This window comes from Lissotriton helveticus, chromosome 9 (assembly GCF_964261635.1).
Source record: "Lissotriton helveticus chromosome 9, aLisHel1.1, whole genome shotgun sequence".
Taxonomy (NCBI): Eukaryota; Metazoa; Chordata; class Amphibia; order Caudata; family Salamandridae; genus Lissotriton; species Lissotriton helveticus.
Window position 1 is genome coordinate 553,859,585 of NC_136070.1, and position 13,221 is coordinate 553,872,805.

Here is a 13,221-nt window from a genome sequence, read left to right on the forward strand (position 1 = left end):
AGCACTGTCATCAAGGTACTCCTGGCTGCCCCTGTCCACACAATGCTGGCTCCGCCTCCCTGTGGAGCGTCTGATGTGCCTGCCCTCACACTGAAAGCAGAAGCCATAAGTACCCCCAACAAGTACTCAGAGACTGAAAGCAGTTATGCAAAGGCCCCCCTGGCCTGAGAAGACAAAAGAAATGCTGTATAAAAGTAGGAGCCCTGCTCCTTGTAAATCAGAATCCTGTTTCCCACAAAGAACCTCTGCCTGAATAGAAGGAGAAGAAGACGCTGGAAGGACTGGCCTGCTGCTTGCCTTGCTGAGGAAGGAGAGGAGAAGACTTTGCTAAAAGACTTTGCTGACTTGTGCTTGAAACTTTTCTCCAAGGGCTTGATTGAGCTTGCCCCCTGAACTGAACCCCAGGACCAGTGGGTTCTCCTGCGCTTTGGCTCGTCCCCTGCCTGAGGCCGAGTATCTCCTCCCGCCGGAGGTGAAGTCTGCCCCCTCTCGCCCCCTCCTAGGGCCGTGGTGCCCGGGAGCCAGCCTGCCCTCTTGCCCTTGAGAGCCTCGCTCCACTCGGAGTCGCTCTCTGCCCCAGGGCTAAGGCCGGCCGCTCCTCTACCCCCGCCTGCTTCACGGAGCCCTTGAGGTGAGACTTCAGCCCCTCCCGCCGGAATCCCGGGGACGCGAGCTGTCTGCAGCCTGGACGGCCGCCCGTGCATTTCCTTTGCACCCGGCCACACCGCTTGCTCTGCCCCCAGGAGAGGCCGCGCCACACTGAGAAGGGAGCCCCCTCGCTGTACCGTCGGTACTGAGGGCCCCCGTGCTGCGTGTCTCCCCCGGAGATCCTCCGCTGCCAGAAGGGATCCCAAAGTGCTATCCGGACCGAGTCGCGCTGCCGTGCCCGACTCGGCCCAACCCCACAAAGAAAGAAGTCTCCGTGAAGTGCATCCAATCATCATCGGGCTCGGGGCCCGCAACTTGTTCTTTCCCCGTTCACCGGAGCTGCTCCTTGCCTAGGAGTCAAAGGAGGAAGTCTGCGCGCCCCCACGGGTGAGTGAGAGCTGTGCGCTCCGTCCACACTCCCCGTTAGCTCCCCCTGACTGCCGCACTGTCCTCGGAGCCCTCCCGCACCGCCGAGCCGGCTCGCGTCTGACTCTGTCCCCGAGCCATGGGGAAGAGCCGTTCCCGGCACAGGCGTGCCCACGCCCGATGCGTGAGCCGCGGTAGGGTCGGGGTCAATTTCCTCGCAGAGAGTGAGGGAGGCGCTGCGAAGCACGCCGGATTCCGGGGTTGTTCCAAACCCCCCCCGAATCTGGGAAAAGGACCATTGGGGAGAGAACTGAGACAAGGGGACTTGATTTAGAGACAAGTGGAACAAAGAGAAATGTTGTTGGAGCATTTAACAAAGAACTCCCCATTTTGAACTGAAACTAAAGAAAAGCTTGCCTATTTACAATCTGTTGGCATACAAAAACGTTATTGGTCTTGTAATAAGTCTGAACTGCATATCTATATTTTTACATAAAGGAACGTATTTTTATATATTCACAGCCTTGTGTCCATTTGTGGGGGGATTGGTACATTTTACTGTGTGTGTTATTACAAATGCTTAACTCCATAACGCCTGAAGAATAGCCTTGGCTGCTCACGCCACGCACCTAGAGGGTGAGCAAGGGTAACTCTAAGGGGTCATCCTTCGCCCTGACTTAGAGGAGAGGGCCCCTGCTTGTCACAAGTGAATACTTGCGCCAACCAGAGACCCCCAATTCTAACAGAACTCTAAATGAGTATCTTTGGACGGAGCTAGAGCAACACCCTTCCTCACCAGCTTCCAAGTATCTTAAAAGTAGCCTGGCAAATACGGGCTTAAAGCAGCTTTGGGATACCTCAACAAATCATACAATGCTCAAAAACCTGGTCAAGAAAACAATTAAACATCTTTCTTGGGTTGAAGATAAGGCAGCCCTCTCAAAAAGATCACATGTCTGGATGACCCTGAACTCAACGCAAGCAGCACAGAGTTACTTTGGTTTGGGTTACGCTAAAACCGCTAAAATGTGGTTTTTAAGGTATAGGTTGGGCCTGCTACCCTGCATCCGACACTTCCCACACTGGCTAAAAGACAAAGCAGGCTCCCTTTGCCGGTTATGTGGCTTAGTACCGGAGGATATGCTGCACTTGTTCTGCTCCTGTGACAAATTGTTGGATGAACGAAAACATCTGCTGAAACATCACTTTAATCAATGCGGGATACGCTCACAAAGGAAAGCAGTTCTCGCCTGCTTTGCATCTCAGGACCCACAGTTGAACTGTAGTTTTGTGAAATTTATGAAGGCAGTGGAAAAGAAAATGGCAAAACTTAAACCCTAAATGTTTTTAGACAGCACTATAAAACAAAACTGTATCTATCGCCAAGGCCAATTTAACAGGATGCATGAAGGCATTGGAAAAGAAAATGCCATAACTTGAATCCTAAATGTTTTTAGACAATATTATAAAACAAAACTGTATCTATTTCAAAGGTCAATTTAATAGGATGCATGTTTGCGATTTTAAAATGAATTGAGAAATTGTGATCATGATACGCTGGTTTTATCAAGTATGCAGATTTATTTTTATATTTTGATTTTGTACTGCAATGGTTTTAATTAACTATGCAAATAAAAATATTCATTCATTCATGTCGACTCTTCGGATTTTCCAGCACCAAGACAGGAAGCCTGCAATGGTAGAGTACCTAGCCTTAGTAAGGGGGCCCTGGGGTAGCAAACCAGTGCTGCAGCCCCAGAATATCCTCTTTAGTGCCCTGGCCCTGGGTACCAGGGATACCACTTATTAGGGGTTTACAGAGGTAGCTGAAGTTGTGCCTATTGTGGTATAGTTTATGGAAAGTACACTGGTACCGGGAACCTGGTTAGCAGGGACTCAAAGTTGCATCAAAAATCAGGCCAAAACTGAGGGTGTACTGCAACAAACACCCAGTTTCTCATATTATTCTTCAAATAAACCTCAAAATGACTAATGGCGCTCAAGAAATGTCTTTTTTAAGTTTTGGATATTTCTAGCACCAAAAATCTCGGGTTTCTGGTCACACTACACCGGGTCTAAGTCAAAAGTCAAGGTTGACCGCGATGGAACGTGAGTTGGATACGGAGCCCAGGTTGGACCCAGTCAAAAGTCTTACCTTCTGACTTATACTCTGAAATAGAAGTGTAAATTCCTCTGTGGAGCAAGGCAGCAGGCAGTGACTGAGATGGGTTCCACAAGGATGTCAAAGTGATATGGACTTTTTGTTCTGTCTGTGCAAATATCTTGTAAGAATCATATGTTAGTGTACCTTAATAGTTTGATTGTTCTGCATTAAAGAAAATGAAATGGGAGCATTCATTATCTTTTATGATATATAGAATGTTCAGGTTGCTTTGATATTTAGCTTGCCTATGTTTGCACCAAATCCTCTCTGAAACTACAGTAATATATTATCAGGTAGAGGATAGCAGAGCCATTTCAAATGACTTATGTTACCACATATGTGCTGTATACATAGGTTAATGTCAGTTATTTGATAATTATACATATCTTTGCATACTTCACCACAAAATACATTTGCATATCAGGCCATTAATATTACTGCTTCCATGTACATATGGGTAAATATGCATTGTTAGAAATTGGGTTTTCGATTGGCAGAGGCATGCACCCTGTCCAAGCAGGAACCGCACTCCTAGTCAGGGTAAGGCAGATACACACTAAAATATAACCTGTGCTCACCCTGTGGTAGATTGACACAGAGCATGCAGGCTTATCTAAAGAGGCAATGTGCTAAAGTAACACAATTAAAACACCACAAAAACACTCCACACTGGTTTAGAAAAATAGACAAGAATTTCATAAATAGGGGCGTGGCCAGCGGCATGGCCGAGTAGGACGTGTACCTGTGCTGCTCCGGCCAGCGATAGAGATCCAACGTGTTTTATGGTGGCCAGCGGTCCTAACGTGTGGTGAAAATATACTGCTGAGGGTCCCCACAGACCCTGGAGAGCCTAGGAAGTGGCGTGAAGGGCCTGTGGCTGGCGGCGACGGAGGCTGGAGTGTAGGCCCCTGGGGAGACGTCCAAGATGGTGCCGCGTTAGCGCAGTGAGAGAGAGCGGTGCAACCGAAGACATCAGTGGCAGTGCGGGCATGGTGGCACCTGGCGGCGCCTGGCGGAGTGCCCCATGCTCTGTAGTCGGGGCTGTGGTGAAGTGCGGAGCGCCTGTGGAGCGTGGCCTGGGCTCCGGACTGTGCACCTGACAGCTGGGGAAGGAGACGCAATGGCCAGGACCGGCCGGCCAGAACACAGACTTTGACTTGGGCTGTGACTGTGGTGCGAGTTGCGGCTGCCGGGTGAGTGCGGCGCCAGGGGTGAGCTCGCGGCTGTGTTGCAGCCCTGCCTCTGAGTGCGAGGTGAGAGGCGCGGCGTACCTGGGGGCTGGTGCCGGCACTGTCGGGCCTGGCAAAGAGTGCAGCGGAGGCCGCAGAGACTACAGCCTGTTGGAGGACGACGCTGGAGTAGGCGGCGACGGGAGAGACCTGCAGAGGGGCCCTGCGAGCAACGTTACCGCTGCCCTGACATTCACGGCCAGGGAGGTCCCCGGGGCCCCCGCAAAGAAGGGGGGTCTGGTCTGTGCAACACAAATAAAATTCTGATCTCAACACCATCTCATGCAAAAGTAAGGGCATTTGACAAGGAACAGCAAAGCATTCGCGAACTATTTGTATGAAGAGGATGTGGTGATGCTCTGAACAACCAGGTATACCTCCTGTTCCACTCAAATAGGCTGGCGGAACGGCCCTGAGGGTCAGGCTGAGGTGGGGCCCGGAGATCTGTCTGGCTTGTGAGGAAGGGTGGCGCGCTGACCCTGATCTCTCCGCTGACATATATATTTATCTTACTGTGGTTGGAGTGGGGGAGGCAGCTGTGAAGCCATTCCCCAGAGAGACGCAGCAGGGTCCCCATATCGAGCCTGCTTGGCTTTGCTCTGCCGTTCCATCAGATTAGGAAGATTGCTGTAGTGGGTGGAGGAGCGGCGAGATTCGGAACGGCCAAAGGTCGCTGTCGAAGCGCTGAGAGTGGTTGACGCGCCATGGGCAAGAATGACAGAGACCCTAGAACCCCCCGACAAGGGACTCTGGACCGATACACTATAGCGTCCCTCCCCCCGGAGACCAACTCACCGGGAGGGCGTTCAGACACGGCACTATTGATAGGGGCCATACAAGCGTCCCGGGAGGATATACAGGCGTCCCGTGCGGCCCTGGAAACCAAAATCGGGGAAGTGGGCTCTGAGGTCACGCTACTACGACAGGACTTTCGAAACCTAACGGAGTGTGTGACGGAGACGAAGACTAGATTGGGGGAGGCCGAAGACACCATCCGGGACCTGAAGAAGGGCATGGCGGAGCTTCAATCCTCACAGAAACAGCTCCTGTGTAAGGTGGACGACGCAGAAAACCGGGCTTGGCGCATTAACCTCTGTTTTGTGGGCCTTAGGGAAGGAATTGAAGGGACCAATATGGCGGAGTTCCTGCACTCCTGGCTACTGCGCACTTTCCCGAAAGAGAAGTTCTCGACCTGCTTCGTAATAGAATGGGCGCATCGGGCACTGATGGTGAAGCCGCCAGGGGGGGCTAGCGCACGGCCAGTCATTGCCCGCTTCCTGAATTTCTTGGACAGGGACATGATCTCAATAGAAGCTAGAAAGCTAGGGGACATTCGTCTGGAGAACGCTCAGATCATGATATTCCCGGACTATAGCTAGGAGGTGCAGAAGCAGAGGCGCTCCTTCGATGCGGTGAAGGCTAAACTGAGGGATCTTCGCATTCAGTACATGCTTCTCTTTCCGGAAAAGTTGAAAGTTATCTACAAAGAGAATACGTATTTCTTCGCACACCCGGAAGAAGCCTGGCAGAGGCTGGAGGAGCGCCCCCTCTGACGAGACCTACGGCCGGGGCTCGAAGGACGACGGAGGCTGGACAGTCCACGGAGACCCCGAGGGGGTCGCCAAAGCCGCAGAGACTGAGACAAACGCGTGGTAGCAGAACAGTGGAGACCACACCCTACCCAGTACAGGGATCACTGCGGCGGCAGCAGAGCATGGCCTCTTTGGACACTGGACGGCTGCCGGGTTCCAGGTAGCGCTGCCTAGCTATGAACTCACGGTCAGAGGGAGAGGAAGAGCCGGGTGGTACTTCTTTGGAGGGTGACGACACGGAGGAGCAATCACTGCATCCCCTGGTAGTGGCGATCAATGACTTGGAGCAAGACCCGGTTTAGGAAGCGGGCGATCACAAGGGGACCCCCGGTCTCTAATTCGTGAAGCGGGGACATGCTGGACTGACCACGTAGGGACTCAGTGGCCGGGGAGCACGCAAGTTGGACAACCCCCTACAATTTGCTCTGTTCATTGGTCTAAGGTTCTTTTTATATCTGTATCTGCTTACGACTATCCCTCTGTATGATCTTAGTTATAGATTTTTTCAGAGTGGGTGGCTAAGTGGTAAGATTGGTAGGGCGACAGACCTCCTTTACCTGGAAGGCCTGTTCTCCGTCTTCGGATGGCGATGGGACTGGAGGGGAGAGGGAGGTGGGGTGGGGGGAAGGGGGGGCAGTTACTTCTTTGTTGGGGCTGGGAGGGGGGGCGGATTCGTATCAGTCTACACTATGATTGGGGTTGTTGGTTGGAAGGGGGGGTTGTTTCAGCATGTCATGATGAGATTTGTCATTCACACTTGTGACCCGAGAGTCCTATTTCCTCCGCAACTGAGAGACTTAGGATATGATGCCAGGGACGCCGCCAGTTGGTCCTGATACGGTGGCCCAAGTTCGGGGGGGACACCAAAATTTTAACTTGGAATGTGAAAGGCCTGGGCAACAAGGTTAAAAGGGGTCTAGTACAAGTCTATGTGAAGCGGATGGGGCCAGATGTCGTCCTGCTGCAGGAGACACACCTTCAGGGCACCAAGTGTGGCTTCTTGGCGAGGGGTCATTACAGAGTGCTAGCGCATGTGGGGTACACCAGAGGCTCTAGGGGGTAGCCATCCTGATTAAGAAGACCCCTCCCTTTGTAGTCGCACAGACATGGATAAACCCTTTGGGGACTTATGTGGGGGTGCGGGGCAGGTGGGGACGACAGGAATGCACAATCATTTCAGTTTATGCGCCGCCTAAACTGCAGGCCGGGACACTGTCGGGAGTCGCAGACATCCATTCTACTGGATCATCAGAGACCCTACAGGTGGTGGGGGGGACTTTAATGATGTCATGTCTCCGGCGCAGCATAGGTCAGGCGGTAGGTCCGGGGTCTCGACCCCAACTCCTCTGGCCAGAACGATCTCCACCCTGGGATTAGTGGACGTATGGAGGTGGCTCCACCCAGATGTTAGCATCTACTCGTACTTCTCAGGGGCTCACAGGGTGTACTCTAGACTAGACTACATCTTTATGTCCAGGCAGGCATCAGTGTGGAGGATATGGCGGAGTATCAGGCGAGAGGTATCTCGGACCATTCACCTCTCCTGGCGCAGGTGGGGGGGTCGGAAGGTGGGACCAAGGAATTGGAGGCTGACGGCTTGGGATTTACAGAACAAGGACATACTGAAGGGCCTCAGAGCAGACGTGAAGGTCTATCTAGCCAAAAACGAGGGCTCTGTTTCATCGGGGGCAGTCCTTTGGGAAGCCCTTAAAGCGGTTCTGCGGGACAGGGCCCAGAATAGAGTGGCATGGGAAAAGAGGTAAGTGCATGAAGAGGTCCAGACCCTTGAAGCCCAGATCCTGGACTTGGAGCGAGACCAAGTGGTTAATAAAGACCCACAGACTCTCAAACGACTCCTGAATGCGCAGCAACAATACAGGGATTTGGTGACGGGAGAGGCAAAAACGCAGGCGCTTGCGACGTTACATAGGCTGTATGATGTAGGGGACAATTCGGGGAGGCTTTTGGCGTGGCTGAGTAGGAAAGAGAGGGATTTGCGGTGGGTGGAGCAGGTGAGGGACGAACGAGGGCAGATGTGGCGAACTGATCCACAGATAGCTCAGACCTATGCTGACTACTATGGGGCCTTCTACGAGGCTAGGGACCTAGGTACGCAGGAGGACGCATTGAGGTATATGGCCCAAATTGATGTCCTTGTGCTCTCGGAGGAAGACCAGAGGGACCTGGAGGGGAGGATAACTATAGATGAAATTAAGGAAGCCTTGGCTAAACTACATCCACGGAAATCCCCTGGCCCCAACGGCTTCCCCGCTGAATTTAAAAAAAAAAACGGCGGACCTTCGTGCACTCCACCTCCTGGCACTGTTTGAGGGAGCAGCACAGGAGGGTATGCTGCCGCCGGATTTAGGCATGGCCACAATTGTCCCGACTTATAAGGCAGGTAAACCCCTGGAGGACTGTGCGTCGTACTGCTCTATATCGCTTTTGAACGTGGAGGTTAAACTCCTCGCAACAATCTTGGCTCTCAGGCTACGGTGGGTGATCCCAGACCTAGTCCATTTGGATCAGACGGGTTTCCTACCGGACAGGGCCACCAGACTGAATCTTAGGCGGACTCATATTTGGTTGATGGAGATGCGTGCTAGGCGGGAGCCCCACTTGTTTTTATCCCTGGACGCCGAAAAGGCGTTTGACGCGGTGCATTGGCCCTTTCTTGAAGGAGCGCTGTCCAGATTTGTCTTCGGACCTAAGTTCAGGCAGTGGGTGAGGTTGTTGTATACAGATCCCAGGGCCAGAGTTAGGGTCAATGGGGTGCTGTCTGAGGATTTCCCCATAAGATGGGCATGCGCAATCCGACAGGATGGAGATATCAGGGGCTTTCGAATCGAACAGTCGGACCCGTACGAAGAAAACAAATCGTTGTAGGAGGACGACGTCCTCCTGTATGTCACCCACCCGGTTACCACTGTTCCGGCGTTGTTCACGGCTCTGGATCGGTATGGTGCTCATGCGGGCTACCAGATTAACTGGCATAAGTCCATTCTCTACGACCCTCGGCGGGGTGAGGACTGGTCCTATTTGCCGGGGAAGCTGCGCGCTTCGGAGGAGGGGTACATGTACTTGGGGGTGTACCTGACACTGGATAGAGACCTCTCATATCAGAGGAATGCCAAGCGGGTGCTGGATAACTTCGCAGAGGATGCTGCTAGATGGAAGGTGCTCCCCCTCACGATCTTGGGCAGCGCAGCCATGTTTAAAATGATTTTACTACCGAGGTTACTATATGCCTTACAGAATGAGTACTTTCCGCTTCCTCGCCAGGTGTTTTGGCAGATCAATGCAGAGTTGAGATCCTTGTTGTGGCTGGGGAAACAGATTAGGGTGGCACTGGGGTCTCTGCAGCGAAACCAGTACAATGGCGGAATTTCCTTGCCAAATATAGAAGCCTATTACTGGGCGGAACATCTCTCACCTATTAATGAATGGTTGCATGCCCCGGCTATGCATCCCACTTATCGCCTTGAGAGGAGAACCATGGCGCCACGCACATGTTTATACTATATTTATGGAGGCAAGGGGAAGGAACAATTGCATTCCGCCACCAGAGTCACATTGGGGATATGGGAGAGGGCGACTAGGGCAATAGGTTGGACGCACACACCGACGAAACAAACCCCAATATGGCACTGTTCCTGTCTGAAGGAGTTATACAAACTGCGTGGGTTCCAGCGGTGAGACGACATAGGTATCTCCGTACTGGGGGACCTGGTGAAGAGAGGGGAACTAAAGTCCTTCCAGGTTCTTAGGGTGGAATATGGGCTGCACTGCACTGCACACAACAATATAGATACGTGCAGTTGCGACATGCATGGCGAGCGGAGGAGGCCTTGGTGGGGCCCCTGCCGGAGTATGCGCCACTGGAGGGACGCCTGTTGCAGGAACATATCCTGAGTAAGGCAGTCTCCCTGACTTATAAAACACTGATCAATATTAAACCGGACGGGCTTGTAAAACTCAGAGAAATATGGGAGCAGGATGTAGGGGAGCTGGATACAGTGGATTGGGACACAGCCCTGATGCACCCAAGGGAAGTGGCCATCAAGTCCCGCCTGCGGCTTATCCAGTACTAAATTTTGCACAGGGTCTATCACGATAGGGTGCGCCTAAACCGTATGGGGAGGGCTAGCGACTCAAGGTGCCTCAGGTGCTGTCAGGAAAGGGGGGATTTCTACCACATTATTTGGCTGTGCCCCGACATACAGAACTATTGGACGGAGGTCTTGGGGGAGCTGGGGGAGGTCCTGGGGGTCACCCTACTGCTAGATCCCAAATTGGTCCTGCTGGGCATAACGAATGATGTTGACTTGAGCCGCCCAATCCTGATCTTTGTAGTATTGGCATTGGTGATAGCTAAGAGGGATGTTGCAAGGGCATGGGGAGCCTCTACACTGCCAAGGATGGATGAGTGGAGGAGGGGCATGGATCTATACATGGCGGCAGAGAGGGTCACATATAAGGCGAGGGGCTGCCCTAAGAAGTTCAATAGAGTGTGGGGAAAATGGCACCGATATCATGGCTTGGATGGAGGACTGTAAACTAGGGTAGGAGAGGCGTGTGGTCAATTGGGATAGAGGGCGGATTTACCTGGGTCCATGTCCTAGTATCTGGAAGGCCTTGGAGAAGTAATGTACTGCCCAACGGAATGGAGGATGGAAGCATGTTTCTGTGGGAGGGGGGAAGTGGAGGGGGGAACGAAGGGTGGTGTTTGATGATCTTTTGTGACATGCCAGTTATGTTTATGTACGGTAAAAAGCAAATAAAAATATTTATGAAAAAAAAAGAATTTTATAAATAAATCAAGACCAAAATGACAAATAGCCAATACGTAGAAGTTGAGATATCAATTGTTTAAGAATAAAAGTGCTTCTAGCACTTAGAAGCAATAAGCGCTTCTAGGGGTTATCAGTTCATGCTGGACCGGGGCCTACCTTAGGGTGACTTATGTGCAATAAAGGGGGAGTTTAAGGCTTGGCAAAGGGTTTTAAATACTAAGTCGAAAGTGCAGTAAAAATGCACACACAGGCTCTGCAGTAAACGACCTAAGACATGTTAAAAAGGCTACTAGTGTGGGTGGCATAATCAGTGCTACAGGCCCATTAGCTGCATTTAATTTACAGGCCCTGGGTATATGGTATACCACTTTCCAAGGAATATATAAGTAAATGAAATGGGCCAATTGTGTATACACCAATGTTACCTTGTTTATAGGAGAGGACCATGCACTTTAGCACTGATCAGCAGTGGTAAAGAGCTCAAAATACAAAGGCCAACAAAAAGATTCAGCAAAAAGAGGTCAGCAGGCAAAACGTTTGGGGGTGGACTATACTAAGGATGACATGTCTAACATATATATATAGATATATATATATCAAAACAATACTCTTTCAGGTATAAAGTTCCACATAGCAAATTCTTTAATAGAAAAGCAGACATTTGAGCTGAGAAAATTCAACGTGTCACTGGTGTTGCAGGGTGCTCTATACAGGAGCTGCTTTCCACCTAAACTTGAGAACTGTCCATTGTTCTCTGCTTATTTTTTGCATAATTAATGTGGCATTCTATGCCTGAGAGGGTATTGTTTTGACTTAAACTGGGTGCTCCTTTGTGTTTGGACAAAACTATAAAGATAGCAAAGCAAAACACGTGTCAGGGTTTGCTTTTATTCATTCCAGGTTGGTTTGGATGGTATTTTACCAATCCAAAACTGTAATACTGTGCCTGGAGTGGTAAAAGGCTTTTGCCGTTTTACAGCTCGGCATGGATGGCACTGTGCTAATACTATGCTTAAAGACTTTGCTTCAGAAATCTCAACATACTTTGTCCCTTTCTATCTCGGCGTGGATGGCAATATGCTAATCCAATGCTTAAACGTTTTGATAGATAAGCAGACATTTGAGGTGAGCAAATTCAAAGTGTTGCTGGTGTTGTAGGTGCTCTATACAGGAGCTGCTCTCTGCTCAAACTTGGGTACTGCCCAGAGTACTGGGCTTCTTTTTTGTATAATTTATGCAGCACTCTATGCCTGCAAGGGTAATATTTTGATTTATACTGGGTGCTCCCTGGTGTCTGGACAAATCTAAACCTCTCTGAAGAGCTTCAATGATATTAAAACACATGTCAGAGGCTGCTTTCATTGATTCCAGGTTGACTCAGACGGTATCTTAACAATCCAAAGCTGTCATATTGTGCCTGGAGTGGCAAAAGGCTTTTGTCATTTTACAGCTCGGCGTGGATGGTGTTGTGCTAATCCTATGCTTACAGACTTTGCTGTAGAACTGGCAAAATACTTTGTCCCTTTCTATGTCGGCGTGGGTGGCAATGTGCTAATCCTATGCTTATAAACTTTGACAGAAAAGCAGACATTTGCTACTGGTGTTGTAGGGGCCTCTACAGGAGCTGCTCTCCACCTAAACTTGGGAACTACGCAGAGTTTTCTGCTTCTTTTTTGTACATATTTATATAAATATTGCAGATTACTCCAGATGCTAAAACTTTATTAGTTGTCATGTGAAAATGTATATGTATAAACTAATAGTAGTTTTGGTTAAAAAAAATCTTTTCCCTCCCCTCTCTAACACATCTTAAAAAATTCAGACTACTGTGTACTGCTAAACATCCTTCTCTGACTTCCTCCTCCTTTTTTGCCAATCCACCCAACAAACAGGTGGCCATCTCCACTACTCCTGAACATCATTTTCAAACTTCCCCCTCCTTTTTTTGTCAATTCACCAGACTAACATGAGCACAAGTGCTCAATTTACAATAACAATTTACTACTTCCCCGTTTCTAATCCATTCCCATCATTCACACCACATTCAAATAACTAAAAACACTCAATAACTTGAGTGCACACTTAACACAACTTATTCACACAGAAAAAACATCTATTGCTAATCTACTAATTATTTAACTCTAATCATGGGTCTATGAGTAGCGTGCTTCAAGGCACTTCACTGCCTCATCAGGCAACACAATTTACAATTCCAAAAATGTAACCAAGTGCTTTTGTCGAGAGGAGCTAGTCTTGCCACAGTGAAAAATGACTTTGGAGATTTTTCACTGCCAAGACATGTAAAACTTAAGAACACATGCGCTACCTTTTAATTCTATACTCCCTGCCATTTGGGCATCAAGGACTTAGCTTTGGGGTGACTTATGAGCATTAAAAATTAGACATGTTTTACATGGTCACTTTAGTGG